This window comes from Ornithorhynchus anatinus, chromosome 9, assembly GCF_004115215.2.
Source record: "Ornithorhynchus anatinus isolate Pmale09 chromosome 9, mOrnAna1.pri.v4, whole genome shotgun sequence".
Classification (NCBI taxonomy): Eukaryota; Metazoa; Chordata; class Mammalia; order Monotremata; family Ornithorhynchidae; genus Ornithorhynchus; species Ornithorhynchus anatinus.
Genome location: NC_041736.1, coordinates 25,571,936 through 25,591,903, shown reverse-complemented (window position 1 = coordinate 25,591,903; position 19,968 = coordinate 25,571,936).

Sequence of the window (19,968 nt, the reverse complement as noted above, 5' to 3'; positions counted from 1 at the left end):
GAAAACTATGCCTCTCTCTGTGCTCAACATCCTCTTGATTACCCACCCGAGTTTGACATCCTCTAAATGAAAAACGTCCCTAGCTGGGAGAATGAGGGTTCTACATTACATAGCCAAAGAACCAAATTACCCTCTACAGCACCAAGCCCTAGCAGCAGCTCTTTCATGCACAGTCTTGGATTCTGGTTCTGTCACCAACTTCCCCTTTGCAGCTTCCTACATCCTAAGAGCGCCAGGCAAAGCCAGGTTAGAAGATTCTGGGAACTGTGTAAGCTGGGGTGCGGGTTTTTCACATGCATTTCTTCAACTACTTTGAAATTAGTTGAATTGAAATTGAAATTTTATGTTTGCTCATTCAGTCATTCAGTTGTATTGATTGAGTGCTTACTATGTGCAGAGCACTGTGCTAAGCACTTGGGAGAGTGCTATATAACAAACAGACACATTTCCTGCCCATAAAGAACTTATAGTCTAAAAAATCAAACTAACTCTCTACCCAGGGCTTAGAACAGTGCTTGGCACAAAGTAAGCACTTAACAAAGCACATCATTATTATCAACTTTCAATAACTGAGTGTTGTTTCAGAATGAAAGCAAAGGGAAAAATATCTCATCAGAATCTTATTCAGTTTAAAAAAAAAAGTTCAATCTATTAAGACTTTTAATAAAGGTCAACTAGAGAAGGAGGCAAATATAATTAAATGGGAAGCAGCTAAATCAATAAAACCTCCATGCCAAAAGTAATAATTAAAGGAAATTTTAGCAGAAGACTCATCAGCAGAAAAGCTCCTTGTAATGGAACCGAACCATCCAAGGAAATTTTAGATCAAATTTAAAAATACTGAGTAATTATAAAAAGTGTAGCCTATTTGAATGCACACATTATGCTGCAGGTGTTAAAGCAGAGTATACAGGAGTCATTAAAATGACACTTCCATTTGAAGGGAACAAGTAAGGGTTGTTAAATTAGACCAAACAGGGTATGTTTCAATTTACGAAAATATTCATCCTGATAATACATCATCTGGAATTGTAAAGGGCAATTGCTTCTTTTTTTCCATCAAGGGTGTATTCAATTTGTCCCACAATTGAAACAAGAAGATTTTGTTATCATGACTTAAAATAGGAATACCTGCTTCGTATTGGTTTGAAAGTACTTCTTGATAAAGTCAGGTGGCTGAAAGAGGGGGCTTGAGCTGCCTACAAAATTAGTATGTCCTCTTCGTCTAATGATGAGACGGTGTTTTCCAAAGCATTCTTCTTGAGTAAGAGAAAATGAAATGAACTTTTCTTCCCAAACAGTCTAAAACAATCGGAGCTGCTTAATTTGCTGGAAACATGAGAGATCTGCACTGGGCTCCAGCAATACATACTTTTTTTTTTTAGTTTGTTTTGGGTTTTGGCAAGCACTTCTGTTTCTGTTGTGCCCTCAAAAGACTTTCCTCAGACACTTCCGCAGAATTCCTGGTGGTTTGAATGGTTCTCTCGGACCAGTGCCGAGGTGCAGTGACCCGGCTCGCTCTTTCTTTCCATGTTTGCCCATCCAGCTACCGTTGTGTCATGAAAGATGGCTTGAGCAAAGAGCTAAGAGTGTACCGACCCTGCTTTTTTTGAATCATTCAACATTTTCAGAGTTCTGTTGAAAATGCTTTAACTGGCAGGCTCCAGTAGTAAACACATCCCATGATGATCAATCTTAGATTGACAACCTTATGTGGAAATCATAAATCTCATCGTATTTGGCCAGCAGAGCCAGGACTTCAGAATCAGTCACTTTTGAGGGCCTAATTCCACCTCCAGAATTTCCTTCTGGAGGCACTAAAGGATGTGACATGAAATCATCTAAAACCAAGCGGCTGAATAATCCCAAGCCTCCGTGAACTTTGGCTATGAACAAATTGGCCATTGGTTTCAAAAGTGAACCGAGGAAAATCTCCCCCTTTTCCAACCTGCTAATGCTGTCACTAAAGATGCTTTATTCTCCTCCTACTTCCAGTTTCTCACCCTCCCCTGTGACAACCTTGAACCTCCTCTGTGCTTTCTTCTCTTCTCTATTTTTCATGGATTCCTGATTTGGGTCCCCCCGACCTTCAGACTGTGACATGAGTTTCCTCTCCTGTCCTTCAGACTGTGACAAGAGTTTCCTCTCCTGTCGTCTTTTTTCTCTCCTTGTGGTTCTGCAGTTACTTCTCTCCATCTTTCCTGGGCCTCTGCAACTTCTCTTGGTTCTCTTTGAACTGTCGTAAATGCAGTAGCACCCAAGACTACCTTGAGAGTAGTCTCAACAGGACTACCAACAGGAACGGTTAGTCCAAAGGGATAAATTACAAGAATCATAGGATGAATTTCTCCCCTGCATAACAATGTTTCTGAGAAACAGCATGGTATGGTGGATAAACTGTGGGGTTGGGAGTAAGAAAGACCTGCATTCTAATCCCAGCTCTGCCACCTGACTGCTGTGAGATCTTAGGCAGGTCACTTCATTTCTCTATGCCTCAATTACCTCATCTGTAAAATGGGGATTAAGACTGTGAGCCCCAGATGGGCCAGGGACTATGTCCAACCTGATTAATTTGTATCTATCCCAGGGCTTAGTACAGTGCCTGGCACATAAACATTCAGTATGTTTCCCCACTCCTCAGAATTCTCCAGGGGTTGCCCATCCGCCTCCACATCAAACAAAAACACCGAACCATTGGCTTCAAAGCAGTCAATCACCTTGTCCCCTGCTACTTCACCTCTCTACTCTCCTACTCCAACCCAGCCCACACAGTTTGCTCCTCTAATGCTAACCTTCTCATTGTACCTCTATCTTGTCTATCTCCCCCCCCACCCTTCACCCACATCATGCCTCTGGCCTGGAATGCCCTCACTCCTCTAATCCCACAGACAATTACTCTCCTGCCTTTCAAAGCTTTATTGAAGGCACATCTCCTCCAAGAGACCTGCCATGACTAAGCCTTCTTTTCCTCTTCTCCCATTCCTTCTGCATCACCCTGTCTTGCTACCTTTGTTCATCACCCCCCTCCCCGCCCCACTGCACCTATGTACATATGTGTCATTTATGTATTTCTATTAATGTCTTTCTCCCCTTCTAGACCGTAAGCTCTTTGTGGGCCAGGAATCTGTCTAACAGTGCTCTGCCCACAATAAGCTTTCAGTAAATATGAATGAACACAGTACAGACTTAACAAATATCTTAAAAAAACACCCAAAAAAACACAAAAAAACACCCAGTCAGCCTTGTTGGTGACAACTGTAACTAAGAAAATTAGTCATTCACTTATTGCATGGTATCTATCGAGTATCCACTGTAACTCAGCACTTGCTAAGTGTGGATAGGGAATGTGTTGGTTATATTGTACTCGCCCAAGCAGTACAGTGGTACAGTGCTCTGAACACAGTAAGCACTCACTAAATACCATCAATTGAAGGAGGACAACAGAATTAAAAGGCTTTGTCACAGCCTCAAAGAGCCTGCAAGCTAGAGAGGAGTTAGCCAAACACAAATGATTGACAATCTATGCTAGCAGGGGGAGGAACAGGATATAACTGATAGTAGCACAAGTCTAAAATGGTGAAATAGATGAATGTACAAATGGATATATAAATATTCCTATATCTGTATATACAACCCTGACCCATGTCCTACCACTGTCCTGGAATGCTCTCCCTCCTCACATTCGCCAAATGAACTCTCTTCCCCTCTTCGAAGCCCTACTAAGAGTTCACCTCCTCCAGGAGGCCTTCCCAGACTGAGCCCCCCTTTCCTTCTGCTTCTCCTCCCCTCCCCCTCCCGCCCTCTGCTCTTCTCCTTTCCCTTCCCCTCAGCACTGTGCTTAATAATAATAACAATAATGGTGGTATTTGTTAAGCATTTATTATGTGCAAAGCACTCTTCTAAGCACTGGGGGGATACAAGGTAATCAGGCTGTCCCACGTGGGGCTCACAGTTTTAATCCCCATTTTACAGATGAGGTAACTGAGGCACAGAGAAGTTAAGACATTTGCCCAAAGTCACACAGCTGACAAGCGGCAGAGCCGGGATTAGAACCCATGACCTCTGACTCCCAAGCCCAGGCTCTTTCCACTGAGCCATGCTGCTTCTCTACTGCTTATTTGTATATATTATTTATTACCCTATTCATTTTGTTAATGAGGTGTATATCTCCCTGATTTTATTTATCTTGATGATGTTGTCTTGCTTGTTTTGTTCTGTTTTGCTTTGCTGTCCGTCTCCCCCATTTAGACTGTGAGCCCGTTATTGAACAGATTGTTTCAATCTGTTGCCGAATTGTACATTCCAAGCACTTAGTACACTGCTCTGCATATAGTAAGCGCTCAATAAATACTATTGAATGAATACATACACACTTTCTGAGTATGGTTATAAACACATAAGTTTATATGTGTTTGAACTGTGTTGAACTGTTAGATTTGAGGATTTTAGGAGTTGGTTGAGGAAGACTTCCTGGAGGAGGCGGGGTTTAGGTAAAGGTGGAGATGGAGAAATTTGGGGCGATTATAAAAGTTGGGGGGCCACAGTGTAGGGGAGGGGGTATTGGGAAGATGACTCTTGAACCAAGATGGAAAGAATGGGAAGAAGTGTTAAAATATAAAACGGGAAGGTGTCAGTAATTTTTATTATTGTTTCACAGCAGTCATCTGCACTACTGAAGTGGGAATTGCAATCTGCTACTGTTCTAGGAGGCTGCACAAGCTGATCTTGGGACTACTTGGTCACCATACTGGGTGGAAGAAAACCACTATCTTCTCCAATCATCATTCTATTTTTTTTCTTTTTTCCACCAACACTGCTACTGCCAGTCAGACCATCAGTCAGTCATCCTATGTATTGAGCACTTGCAGTCTGCAGAGAACTGTACTAAGCAGACATATTCCCTGCCCAAAACATGATTTTACACTCTAGAGAGGGTGAGAGACATTAATATAAATAAATAAATTACAGGTATGTACGTAAGTGCTGTGAGCCTGGGAGGCAGGATGAATAAGGGGAACAAGTCAGGGCAATACAGAAGGGAGTGGGAGAAGAGGAAAAGAGGTCTTAGTCAGGGAAGGCCTCTGGGAGGAGATGAGCCATCAAGAAGGCTTTGAAGGCGGGGAGAGTCATTTTCTGCTAGATGGGAGGGAGGGCATTCCAGGAGAGAGGCAGGATGTGGGCGAGGCCTGGGAAGTGAGATTAATAATGTTGGTACTTGTTAAGCGCTTACTATGTGCAGAGCACTGTTCTAAGTGCTGGGGTAAACACAGGGGAATCAAGTTGTCCCACGTGGGGCTCACAGTCTTAATCCCCATTTTACAGATGAGGGAACTGAGGCACAGAGAAGTTAAGTGACTTGCCCACAGTCACACAGCTGACAAGTAGCAGAGCTGGGATTCGAACTCATGAGCCCTGACTCCAAAGCCCTTGTTCTTTCCACTGCACCACGGCTGCTTCTCTAGATTAGACTAGATTAGATTAAGGGTACAGTGAGAAGGTAGCGTTAGAGGAATGAAGTGTGTGGGGTGGGTTGTAGTAGGAGGGTAATGAGGTGAGGTAAGAAAGGCAAGGTGATTGAGTGCTTTAAAGCCAATGGTGAAGAATTTTTGTTTGATGCGGAGGTGGATGGGCAACCATTTAAGGTTCTTGAGGTATAGTTGAAGCTAGGCAAGTGAATGTGTTCTCCAAGCAAGTGGGTGTAGATGAAGAATAGCAGAGGACCCAGAACTGTACCTTGAGGGAACGCGCACAGTAAGGGGGTGGGAGGCAGAGGATTAACCTGTAAAAGAGGCTGAAATTGAGAGAGAGATAGGCGGAGATCCAGGAGAGGACAGGGTCAGTGAAGCCGAGGTTAGATAATGTTTCCAGGACAAGGGGGTGGTCCACAGGGTCGAAGACAGCTGAAGGGTTGAGGAGGATTAGGATGGAGTAGATGCCCTCAGATCTGGCAAGAAGGAGATCATTTTTGACCTTTGCGAGGACTGTTTCAGTGGAGTGAAGGGGACAGAAGCCAGAATGGAAGGGGTCAAGGAGAGAATTGAAGGAGGGAAACATGAGACAGTGGGTGTAGTCAACTCCATCAAGGAGTTTGGAGAGGAAAGATAGGAGGGAGATGGGGTGATAACTGGAGGAAGTACTAGGGGTGGAGAGGTTTTGTCTTTTTTTAAAGATAAGATGTGAGCATGTTTGAAATCAGTGTAGAAGCCACTGAAGAGTGAACAGTTGTAGATGATGGACAGGAAAAGAAGGAAGGGAGCAAGTGCTTTGATAATCTGTGATGGAATGGGGTTAGACACACAGATGGAGGGGCTGAATTTTGGAAGAAGGTAGGAGATCTCCTCTGGGGATATTGCTGGGAAAGATGGGAAAGTTGAATAAGGGGCAACAGTGGGGACGGACTGGGGAGGGGCAGGGGAGATCTCACTTAATAGTGTCAATTTTCTCAAACGTAGGTGGCCAAGTCGCCTGGGGCAAGGAATAGGGGAGGCGGGAGATAAGGCATTTGAGAAGTTAAACGTCTGGAATAACTGATACGGGCAATGGGTATGGGTGTCAGTAAGGATGGAGAAATTTTTTCTCCATTTGCCATTACTTGCCATAATCTGCACTATTACTATTAGTATAATTGTTATTATTATGATTCATGATTAATATTATCATTATATTTTAAAGTGCTTTCTGTGTGTCAAACACTGTTCTAAATGCTGAAGCAAATGCAAGTTAATCAGGGTGGAAACATTCACCGAATATGTCGGTTTGTTGTTGTATTGTCCCAAGCTCTTAGCATAGTGCTCTGCATACAGTAAGTGCTCAATAAATGATTGACTGATTGACCATCCCTGTTTCACATGTGGTTGGCATTCTAAGTAGGAGGGAGTTGGATTTAACCTTCACTTTACAGTGGAGATAACTGAGGCACAGAGAAGTTAAATGACTTGCCCCAGGTCACACAGCAAGTAATTGTCAGAGGCAGGATTAGAATCCAGGTCTTCTGATTTCCAGGCCCGTTCTTTCTCCACTAGGCCATGCTACTAGCAGCATGGCTTAGTGGAAAGAGCCAGGGCTTGGGAGTCAGAGGTAGTGGGTTCTAATCCTGGCTCTGTCACTTGTCTGCTGTGTGGCTTTGAGCAAGTCACTTAACTTCTCTGTGCCTCAGTTACCTCATCTGTAAAATGGGGATTAGGATTGTGAGCCCCACGTGGGACAACCTGCTTACCTTGAAACTACCCCAGTATTTAGAACAGTGCTTGGCACTGTAGTAAGTGCTTAACAAATACCCTCATTATTATTATTATGTTTCAGCAGCCTGTGCATTTTCTAGGTTTGAGGGAGGATTTAGATAGCACCGAAATGGGTCAAAGGCAGAAGCAGAAGGAGAGTAGAGGAAAGGATAGGAAAGAAAGGCTGAGGCTGCAGTGGAAGCAAGCTGAGAAGTATAAGTGAAAACAGCCAGGGTTGATGAACCTGAGAAGGGGGCCAGGTAGGTGACCACTATACTCTCCTTAAAATAAGCATTTAATAGCTATCCTGGATCGATTGATTAGTAGCCCCAACACTAATCTCCAGTGCTGTGTGTCTAATCACCTTAATGGGAATGCTAGACCCTCGGCATGATCCTGATTTCCCTTTGAGCAGGGAAAGATTTTCCCTCCCTTTCCTCAACCCCTTTGGCCCATGGAGAGAAATCTCTGCTGGGTGATTTCAGCATCTTAATCTCTTTCCACAGAGAGGAGTTAAAGGAGTGATCAGGTCTCCCCACATCCCATTGGAACTTGAGGTCTTGGAGTGGGGCTTCAAGGGGGTGACACAAGTAAGCAGGGGAAAAGGCTGAGGAAAAAAATCAGAAAATGAAGATTGACACACTCATATATACTCAGAAGTAAGCCAATGCCCAAACAAACATTAGAATTAGAGATAGACAGACACAGGGAAAGCTAGACAGTTTCTTGAGACACTAAATCATAGACCTTTGCTTATTCTTTTAACCTGCTGAGGTGGAAGGGTTTTCCAATGGACAAGAAGTGTATACTAATGCCAGCTTGTAGATCTCTTGTTACATCTTGACCCGGCAGCATGAAATGAATTTGACAGGATTGGACCTTCCAGACCGCCTTGCTTTGCCACCTCAGTTATATGGAAGGATTCAGATAGGATTTCAACTGTAAGTCAACTAACTAACCCATAATGCAATAGCTTAGGTAGCCTAATGTGATTTTCTCTTGACTACCTCCAATCTGGCTTTCATCCCCTACACTCCACAGAAACTGCTCTCTCAAAAGTCACCAACGATGTCCTTCTTGCCTAATCCAATGCCTCTACCCATCCTAATCCTTCTAGATATCTCAGCTGCAATCCAACGGCCTCTACCCATCCTAATCTTTTCTAGACATCTCAGCTGTCTTCAGCACTGTCGACTACCTCTTTCTCCTAGCACCATTATCAAACATTGACTACACTAGCACTGGCCCCTCCTGGCTCTCTTCCTATCTCTCTGGCCTCTCCATCTCAGTCTCTTTTGCAGGCTTCTTCTCTGCCTCCCACCCCCTAATTGTGGGACTCCCTCAAGATTCAGTTCTGGATCCCCTTCTCTTCTCCATCTACACCACTCCCTTAGAGAACTCATTCACTCCCGTGACTACAGATACAATCTCTATGTGGCTGATTCCCAAATCTGAATCTCCAACCCTAATCTCTCTCCTTCTCAGTCTCGCATTTCCTCTCTACTGGGCGGTCCCGCTGACTCCTCAAACAGGTCCAAAACAGGACTCCTCATCTTCTCACCAAAGCCCTGTCTGCCCCGTGACTTTCTCATCATCGTAGACAGTACCAGCATCCTTCCAGTCTCCCAAGTTCATCTCTCTCTTGACTTAACTCTCTCTTTCCACCTACATAATTTAATGTCACCAAATCCTGTCGGTTCAACCATCACAACATCGCTAAAATCTTCCTTTTCCTCTCCACTGAAGCCGCTACCACATTAATCTGATCGTGCATCCTATCCTGCTTTGATGCCTGAATCAGCCTCCTTGCTGACCTCCCTGCATCTTGTCTCTCCCCACTCCAGTCCATATTTCACTCTGTTGCCCAGATCATTTTTTCTACAATAATTTATTTCCCCACTTCTCAAGAACCTCCAGCAGTTGCCCATCCACCTCCATGTCAAGAAGAAACTCCTTCCTATCAGCTTTAAAGGACTCAATCTCCTTACCCCCTCCTACCTCACTTTGCGGCTCTTCTGCTACAAGCCAGCCTGCGACCTCTGCTCCTCTAATACTATCTACACCTCAGTCTTCTTGATCTTGCTGCTGATCTCTTGTCCATGTCCCGCCTCTGGCCTGGAATGCCCTCCCTCTTCACATCCAACAGACGATCACTCTCCCCACCTTCAAATTCTTATTCGAAGTCTATCTCCTCTAAAAGGCCTTCCACGACTAAGCCCTCACTTCCTCTTCTCCCACTCCTTTTTGGGTCACTCTTGCACTTTGATTTTCATCCTTTATTTACCCCTCCTTTAGCCCACAGCACTTAGGTACATATCCATAATTTATTTATATTGATGTCTTTCTTCCCTTCCAGACCGTAAACTCACTGTGGATAGGCATCCTATTAACTCTGTTATGTTGTAGTTTCCCAGGTGCTTAGTACAGTGCTCTGCACATAGTAAGCTCTCAATAAAAAAGATGGATCAATTGACTGCTCTCTGCTTTCTACCTCCAGAAAGCCCAAATATTACAAAACACAAGAACACGGGCTTGGGAGTAAGAGGTCATGGGTTCTAAACTGGGCTCTGCCACATCAGCTGTGTGACTTTGGGCAAGTCACTTAACTTCTCTGGGTCTCAGTTACCTCACTTCACTTCTCTGGGCCTCAGTTACCTCATCTGTAAAATGGGGATTAAGACTGTGAGCCCCACACGGGAGAACCTTCTTACCTTGTATCTACCCCAGTGCTTAGAATGGTGCTTTGCACATAGAAGGTGCTTAACAAATACCATTGATATTATTATTATTATTATTTGCCCTCCTTAACTGGGTTCCTTGGTTACTCTTTGTCACAGACAGTACATCATGTTGCGTGAATGAATGTGAAAACTACTAACTAGCACTGGATGTTCAAGGGAGTTTTCCCAAAATGGCTCACCTCCCAAAGATCTTTGCAAATTCCATTTTCTCTTCCACCCTTATTAACTCAGCTTCACTCAAGAGAGGCAACAGCAGATAAGATAGACTGCAATTGCTTCTATAGGTTTAGATAAAAAATGAAATGATTATTCTATGTGTTGTCTCTGAGCCACGGCATCAGCTGAATTGTGGGTAGGCACGTGCATTTGGGCAGATACGCACTCATACACTTCACTCTGTGATGACACGTTGCCCTCACAAGAAGGGCAGAAACTTCAATTCTTACTCCAGAGATGCTTGACACAAAGAGGACAGGGACTACAAAAGCCCGGCAACTGGAAAAAGCAGATGAAAGTGACTGCTAGAGCTCACTTAAAGTCTGCTTTCCTGTTCTGGTACCGCTAGCTGCAAGTTGACCATTTGGCTGGTTGGCTGGCTGGTTGGAAATTCTGGCCTGGATCTTTTGGAGGCAGTAGAGAAACAGCTAGCAGGCAGTGAGGACCAGGATAGCAGCTGTAGCTGAGAGAAACGATGATGAAGCTCAGGAGTAGAGGCAGTGTGTAACTATTCTTAAAATGTCAGCTGCTCTTCTGTCCCTGAAGCCAGGATTCATGCCAGGATTTCAGTCCTGCCAGCAGCGTAGTCCAGGGTTTACTCTCTTCTGGCTAGTACTGTTTCAGGGCATCCAGTGCTTGGATGTATGTCTTGGGATGTGCCAAGCACTGTTCTAAGAGCTGGGATGGATATAAATCGATCACGTTGGACACAATCCCTGTCCCACGTGGGCTAACACTCTTAATTCCCAATTTCCAGATGAGATAACTGAGGCACAGAGATGTTAAGTGATTTACCCAGGGTCATGCAGCAGATGTGTGGCAGAGCTGAGAATAGAACCCAGGTCCCTCTGTCTCCCAGGCCTGTGCTTTAGTCACTAAACCATGCTGCTTGACTACTAGGTGCCTAGTACTTGGGGGAGTAAGATACAATTAGTAGTTAGGATCCCTTCCCTCAAGGAGTTTACAATCTATCGAGGGAGGCAGTCACTAAAATAAATTACAGGTAGTAGGAAGTAATAGATTAATAAGACATGCATATAACTCCAAGAGGAGAGGGAGGAGGTGTGTGTGAGGACCCAAGTGTTTGGATCAGATAGCTGTGGGGACTATAGAGTAGGAAATTGAGAGATTAATCAGGAAAGGCCTCCTGGGGGAGGTTGGATTTCAAAAAGGATTTAAAGAGGGGGAGAGCAAAGGTCTTAAAGCTGCGAAGGGGGAGGAAATTTAAGGTGGAAGGAAAGGCATGAGCAAGCCAGATAGGTGGCATAGGTGCTCTAAAAATTGGTTTGAGAGTAACAGTGTGTGAACTGGGGTGCAGCTGGAGAAGAGGAATAATGAGTAGAGGGGAAAGATCTGAGTTTCTATTTGCTGTTAAGAGTTTATATTTGGCACAGAGATGAATGAATGACCATAGGCCATTTTGGAATGGTGGAGAGATGTGAGGAGAACGATGTTCCTGAAAAATAATGAGGACTGCTTAATGAAGTATGGACTGGAGAGGAGAGAGAGTGGGAGCAGAGACAGTAGTAAGGAGACTGATACAGTAACGGAACTTGTGTATGACAAACAGTTGGACGAGCATAGCATCAGTTTGGACGGAGAGGAAGGGAGGGAACTGGAAATCTTGTGGATGAGGGACCCAGAGGATTTGGTGACGGAATGATATGGCAGTTGAAAGAGAGGGAAGAGTTGAGGATAATGCCAAGGCTACTGATTAGAGAGATGGGAAGGATTATGGCTACGTGTTATGAACTGCGATGGGAAAGATAGAGAGGATTTGGGAGGAAAGAGGAAGAGCTAAGTTTTGGTTATGTTGAAATTAAGGTGCTAGTGAATTATCCATATAAAGATGTACTGGAGGCAAGAAGAGATGCGAGATTTCAGAGAAGGAGAGATGACAGAGCTGGTGAGGGAGATTTTGCTGGTCATCCATTCTAGAACTGGGATTTGAAGCTGGAGGTGAGGGCAGAGTCATTAAACCTAGGGAATTAAACCTAGAGGGGCAAGCCACAGTTAGGGAGTGAGAAGAAGGGAGAGGAGGATCTGGCAAGTGACTGAGAAGCATTAGTCAGAGAGGTGTCAGGAGAACGAGGAGAGAACAGTGTCAGTAAAACCGAGGTTAGATGGTGTTTCTAGGAGATGTGTCATAAGCAACTGAGAGGTTGAGGAGGATTAGAATGGAGGAGAGTCATTTTGATTTGGCAAGAGGAAGGCAGAGTGGTTTAGTGGAAATATTTTAAGACTAAACTCCTTCGCTTGCCTTCCTTTACCCCTTCCCTTCCCTTCTCCTTGTGATTTCAGTGCTACTGCTTAAAAGCCACCCCTCGTCTGATTCAATTTAGTGTGTCACTGACCATTCATTCATTCAATCTTCTTTACTGAGCACTTACTGTGTGCAGAGCACTATACTAAGTCCTTGGGAGAGTACAATGCAACAATAAAAAAACACATTCCCTGCCCACAGCGAGCTTCAGGTGCTTGGTTCTGTGAGAAAACAGTGCTCGAGCCCCTACAAGGAAGCTCCATGCTCTGAGGAGGGAGGGAGTTGGGGAAGGGAGATCTGTCATTGATCTTCTATAATAATAATAATAATGATGGCATTTGTTAAGCGCTTACTATATGCCAAGCACTGTGCTAAGCACTATGGGGGATACGAGGTAATCAGGTTGCCCCATGTGGGTCTCACAACCTTAATCACCTTTTTCCAGATGAGGTAAGTGAGGCACAGAGAGGTTAAGTGACTTGCCCCAAGTCACACAGCTGACAACTGACAGGGCTGGGATTAGAACCCACGACCGCTGACTCCCAAGCCCTTATTCTTTCCACTGAATTGCGCTGCTTCTCTAGAAAGCCTTCTTTTCCTTTCCCCTCCCTTTTCCTTCCTCTCCCTTCTCTTCCTGTCCTTTCCCCATGTGGAAATTAGACATGGTCACCCTAATAATAATAATGTTGGTATTTGTTAAGCGCTTACTATGTGCAGAGCACTGTTCTAAGCACTGGGGTAGATACAGAGTAATCAGGTTGTCCCACGTGGGGCTCACAGTTAATCCCCATTTTACAGATGAGGTAACTGAGGCACAGAGAAGTTAAGTGACTTGCCCACAGTCACACAGCTGACAAGTGGCAGAGCCGGGAGTCGAACTCATGACCTCTGACTCCGAAGCCCAGGCTCTTTTCCACTGAGGGTATTCACAATCTAAGAATTAGAACAAAAAGCAGAGAGGGGAATGGCGACAGATACAAAAGGAGAGATGAAACAAAACACAAAAACAACTTAACAACCCAAACAAAGATCTGTAGGGTACCATGGCAGGAGGAGCAGAATCTCGGGCTCCTCACACCTCAGGCAATGGCGGCCATAGTGATTGCTATACTAGCAGCCACCACAGCTTTCCTGAGGGAACAGTGGGGAAGAAAGAAATTCCGTGAGCACCCAGCCTCCACCTGGCACTGCTGCTGGGGCGTCCCCCTTCACAGCCCTCGAGAGGAAAGAGGAATGGGAGTAGGTGGTCTGGGGATGTAGAGGCCAGAGGGAGGCCCGGAGAGCCATGAGGACAGAGGAGGTGGGGCTTATGCAATATCTAACTCTAGGACCTTGAAGTTATAAATTGGAATCTGATGGCTTAATCATGGCATAGGATATACATTTTAGCAGTGTGGCCTACTGGATAGAGCAGGGGTTCTAATCCTGGCTCAGCTATTTGTCTGCTGTATGACCTTGAGCAAGTAATTTAATTTCTCCTTGCCTCAGTTACCTCATCTGGAAAATGGGGATTAAGACTGTGGGCCCCTCGTGGGACATGGACCGTGTCCAACCTTAGCTTGTATTTAGCCCAGTGCTTAGTACAGTGCCTGGCACAGAGTGAGCCCTTAACAAATGCCATTCAAAACAATTCGTAGAAATGGCTGCCAACCAAGTTCTGCTTTTCTATAAGTTCCGACCCTGGAGAAGCAGCGTGGTCTAGTTAAAAGACCTGGGTTCTGTGATTTTGCCGGCTTTGTGACCTTATGCAAGTAAAGTGGCTCCTCTGGGCTTCAATTTACTCATCTGTAAAATGGGGATTCAATACCTGTTTCCCTCTTATTTATAATTGTTACCTAAATGGGGCAGGACAGGGATGGGACAGGAACTATGTCCAACCTGATTATCTTATGTCTTCCCCACTGCTTAGTGAAGATTTGGAACATGGTGCTTAACAAATGGCATTATTAGTATTTTACCTACTATATGCTTGGCAATCTAAGTCCTCTTTCCATCCTCATTTCTTGGAAACTGATCTTGGAGAGCAGGAGCCTTGTCTTATACTTTTGATATAAGCTCCCAAGAGGCTATTCCAGTGTGGTGCACACAGAAGATCTTCAATAAATGCTCTTCCTACTGATTATGATCACTCTGCTATCTTTCGATCCTTGAAGGCAATTTAACCAGGTGGAAATTGTGGGAATAAATTAGCATCTTTTTTCATAACTCAGAGCACAGGTGAAAAATCTTTTCCCCTAAACAGTATTCTACATTTGCAGGTGAGAATCAATGTAAAGCATCATCAAAGTCAAGTTGAGAAGAAGCATGGACTAGTGGAAAGAGCCTGGGCCTGGAAGTCTGAGGATCTGGGTTCTAACCCCAGCTCCACCACTTTTCATTCATTCAATAGTATTTATTGAGCATTTACTATGTGCAGAGCACTGTACTAAGCGCTTGGAATGAAGAAGTCGGCAACAGATAGACAGTCCCTGCCGTTTGACGCACTTGTCTGCTGTATGACCTTGAGCAAGTCATTCAACTTGATGATGGTATTTGATAAGCACTTACTAGATGCAAAACACTATTCTAAGCACTAGGGAGGATGCAAGGTGATCAGGTTGTCCCATGTGGGGCTCACAGTCTTAATGTCCATTTTGCAGATGAGGTAACTGAGGCACAGAGAAATGAAGTGTCCTGCCCAAAGTCACACAGCTGACAAGCAGCAGAGCCTGGATTTGAGCCCATGATCTGACTCCCCAGCCCGTGCTCTTTCCACTGAGCCATGCTGCTTCTCTGTGACTCAGTTATCTCAGCTATACAAAGAGGATTAAATCCTACTTAAACTGTGAACCCTATGTGGGACAGAGAATGTGTCAAACCTGATTTTCTTATGTCTACCCAGTGCTTAGTGTAGTGGAAAGCACTTAAGTCTCACTAAAAGGAGTCAAATATTGTACAGCATTGTACAGTCATGTTGTCCATACTATCTTCATATTTTTCTGCTAAACATACCACTCGAGTACATTTTTCTTTTCGTCATCCCCGTTATTAGAACTGTAGAAAAAATCTGACTAAACTTCAGGATACTTGATTTCTAGTCCTGGCATTATGAGGAGGGAAATACCCCCTATTTTACACTACCACTGATGGTGAAGGTTACTGAAAAAAGAATCACCCATGGTTTCCTGAGTACCAGGATTCCTGATAAATAGCTGGTAAGCACAGGGAGTGAAGATTGCAGTGGATACCAGAGCAATTGCCTGCTGGGTTATTACACTAAGACATAGCATAGACACTACGCTGCAGGCACTCTAGCCATAAATGGGTCTTGCATGTAAAATAAAACTCCGCTTATGGTTTGTAACATGTTGGGCCTAGGTTCTAATCCCAACTCTGCCAGTTGCCTGCTGTGTTACTTTGGGAGAGTCATTTGACTTCTCTGTGGCTCATTTTTTTCATCTGTAAAATGGGAGTTCAACATGTGTTCTCTCTCACCATGTGTAACAGGGACTGTGTCAAATGTAATTACCATGTAGCTACCCCAGTGTTTAGTATGACACAGAGCACATAATAAGCTCTTCACAGTAATTGATTATATCTCTCTACGTACTGTATATTGTTTCCATGCAATTCTATATGTCATTATGATTGCTTGAGTACTGTTTCATCCTCCTTGATGACCTACCTCCTTGCATCATGTCTCTCCCCTCTCCAGTCTATAATTCACTCTGCTGCCGGACCTTACCCTAGAGAAGCAGTGTGGTCTAGTTAAAAGACCTGAGTTTGGTCATTTGCCTGCAGTTTGACCTTGGACAAGTAACTTGGCTCCTCCAGGTCTCAGTTTTCTCAGCTGTAAAGTGGGAATTCAAACCCTGTTCTCCCTCTTATTTAGACTGTGATCCCCGTGTGAGACAGGGACTGTGTCCAACCTGATTATCTTGTGTCTACCTCATCACTAAGTATAGCCTTGTCACATAGTAAATGCTTAAACTATGGTCTTGTTACTATTTTACCTATTATATGTGTGGCAACAGAGATTGATTGAAAGCTGATCTTTAAGAGTAGGAGCCCTGTCTTTTACTTCTGGTAATAGCTCTACAGAAGCGTTCAGGCCACATTTCCCCATTCCTCAAGCAGTTGCCCATCATCTCTGCATCAAACAGAAACTCCTTTTACCTCCCCTCTCTGCTCTCCTACACCCCAGCCCACATATCTCGCTTAACACACCTTCTCACTCTACCTTGGTCTTCTCGATCTCACAGCCAACATTCTGCCTCTGGCCCAGAACACCTTTCCTCTTCATATCCAAAAGACAATTACTCTTACCTCCTTCAAAGTCTTAGTCTCCTCCAAGTAGCCTTCCCTAAGTCCTCCTTTCCTCTTCTCCCATTCCTTTTTGCATTGCCCTGATTTGCTCCCATTATTCAACCCCCCACCTCTTATCTATTCATCCCTATATTTAGTTCATATTAATGTCTGTCTCCCTCTCTAGAGTGTAAGTTTGTCATGGGCAGGGAAAGTGTCTGTTACATTGTTGCATTGTACTCTCCTGAGCATTGAGTACAGTGCTCTGCACGTGGTAATTGCTCAATAAACATGATTGACTGATTGACTGCTGCTATCCTAAAAAATGCATCACTGTAGCTCCACTCTCCCACTTATCTAAGTTCCCAAATCTGGGTTAACTTTAATCAGAACAGGTTGCCTGGTCTTGGTTCAGGAACCAACTCCCACTCTCACATTTTGGCTTAAGAGGCAGTTTCCAAGAACCAGTTAGTCACGAGTCCGAGGACTGGCCATCCAAATGATAAAAACAAAATTAATGAGTGATAAGAACAAGTAGATGGCCAATAATAGATGGTCAATAGCTTGTCTTTTTATTTTTTTAGATCCGAGGAATATTGGTGTTGGAAAATGAAGCAGCAGCAAGGAAAGTGAGAGAGGTTGAAGATGGAGGGGAGAGACGGGAAGAGGGGAGGCACAAATATTTTTACGAGGTGTGCATGGAGGGATGGCTCAAGGTACAGTTCAGTGGGCTTGATTCTAAGAGAAAGTGAGAGATTGAAGCAGCATGGCCTAGTAGAAAGAGAATGGGCCTGGGACTCAAAGGACCTGGGTTCTCATCCCAGCTCTTCCACTTGTTTGCTGTGTGACCATGGGGAAGTCATTCATTCAATAGTATTTATTTATTTATTGAGCACTTACTATGTGCAGAGCACTGTACTAAGTGCTTGGGATGAACAAGTAGGCAACAGATAGAGACAGTCCCTGCCGTTTGACGGGCTTACAGTCTAATCGGGGGAGATGGACAGACAAGAACAATGGCAATAAATAGAGTCAAGGGGAAGAACATCTCGTAAAAACAATGGCAACTAAATAGAATCAAGGCGATGTACAATTCATTAACAAAATAAATAGGGTAATGGAAATATATATAGTTGAGCGGATGAGTACAGTGCTGTGGGGATGGGAAGGGAGAGGTGGAGGAGCAGAGGGAAAAGGGGAAAAGAGGGTTTAGCTGCGGAGAGGTAAAGGGGGGGTGGCAGAGGGAGTAGAGGGAGAAGAGGAGCTCAGTCCCTTCACCTCCCTCTGCCTCCGTTCCTCAACTGTAAAAATGTGGATTCAATGCCAGTGCTCCCTCCTACTTAGACTGAGTGCTCTATGTGGGACAGGCATTTTGCCCAACTTGATTAACTTGTATCTACCTCAGCACTTAGAACAGTGCTTGACACATAGTATGTGTTTAACGAACACTCTAATTATAATTATTTTAAAATATCATAGTTACTGTCTCTGGAGAGAGAGCTAGGAAGCCTGAGGCTGTAGATGTGGAGAAAAGAGAATACCAAAGAGGTGAGGATGGCTTGCAGGATGTGCTCTTGCTTGTCAAAAAAAATAATTAGTGTGGTCAGATGAGGTTAGAAATGGAGGCAGTGAGCATACTGCAGATATCAAGAGGGAATTATGGGTCTGGATTAAACTCTGGGCCTGGCAGTTAATGAGGGAAACAGTGAAGTTGGCAGATAAAAGGTCAGCATTCTAGCAAGAGAGGATCCATTTGTAGGGGCAGACTGACCTGGATGTTGGATTCGCACCAAAATCGCTCAGCTGTGAGGCTACAGAAGTGGAGGAAACAGACTCTGGGGAAGACATTGAGAGTGTGACAGGTTTTCTATTCTCTTTTCAAAGATTTTGTCAGTGGACCCCAGTTGATGTGATGTGTTATTGCCATACCCGATAGAGTCTATTGTGTCCAAGATAATGAGCCATCCTTTATGTAGCATAGAGTGGAAAGGAGACAGGGCCAGAAAATTCAGGAAACGAAAGTCATTGAAAAAAACAGGAAAAGAGAGAGCGTGAAATGCGTGCAGTTAATCAAAAACAGAGGTTTGAAAAATGCACATATGTACACAAAGTACAATCATTTATGCATACGTGCTGATATACACACATACACATATATGTGGACTTGTATAGATATAGGTATATATTTTTATATATGTACTATATACACACACATACACACACACACACATATGCGTATATCTGTACATATGCAGAGAGAGAAGCAGTGTGGCCTGGGAGTCAGAGGACCTGGGTTCTAATCTTGACCACCAATTTCCTGCTGAGTGACCCTGGGCCAATCACGACTTCTTAGTTGCCTTATCTATAAAATGGGGTTTTAATACCCCTCCTAGTTAGGCTGTGTTCTCCATGTGAGACGGGGATGTGTCCCACCTGCTTGACTTATCTATCCCGACGTTTACAACAGTGCTTGATACAGAGTAGGCTCTTCACGGATATAATAAAAAATATTTCTACACATGCATATGACCCTTGACACACAATCAAAATCCAGGTGATAGCTCGTTAGACAACTGCTATCCTTTTTGGGGGGCAGCAATAGCTGTCTTACCCAGGTCTGAGCCTCCAGAAGCTGAGATTCAGAATAGTGGCAGAAGGATAGGATAGAAATGCCAAAAGGACAGAGGGTTGCAGTTTTCAGCTATCAAATGTGATGTCTCTCACCTCCTGCTATAGCTTCCAGCATTCTAGTTGCTGGCTGCCAAGGTGGATCCTATGGGATCCTGGTTTTCCCGGGGGATCCTATGAAATACTGTTTCTCCTGGTGGACCATACGGGATCCTGGCTGGAGTATTGTAGGTGGTGACTGGATGGTCAGAAATTTATGACCGGTCCCCCTGTGACAAGATGTCTGAAGACTTTAACCCATGATGCACTTCCATGCCAAGGTGCTGCTAAGTGGTCTATCCTGGTCCCACTAGAAACAGCCAAGTGCTACTTAATAATAATAATATAATAATAATAATGGTATTTGTTAAGCACTTACTTTGTGCCAGGCACTGTACTAAGCACTGGTGTGGATGCAAGCAAATTGGGTTGAACACAGGACACGGGGATCACAGTCTCAACCCCTAATTTACAGATGACGAAATTGAGGCCCAGAGAAATGAAGTGACTTGCTGAAGGTCACACAGCAGCCAAGTGGCAGAGCTAGGATTAGAACCTATGACTTTCTGACTCCAGG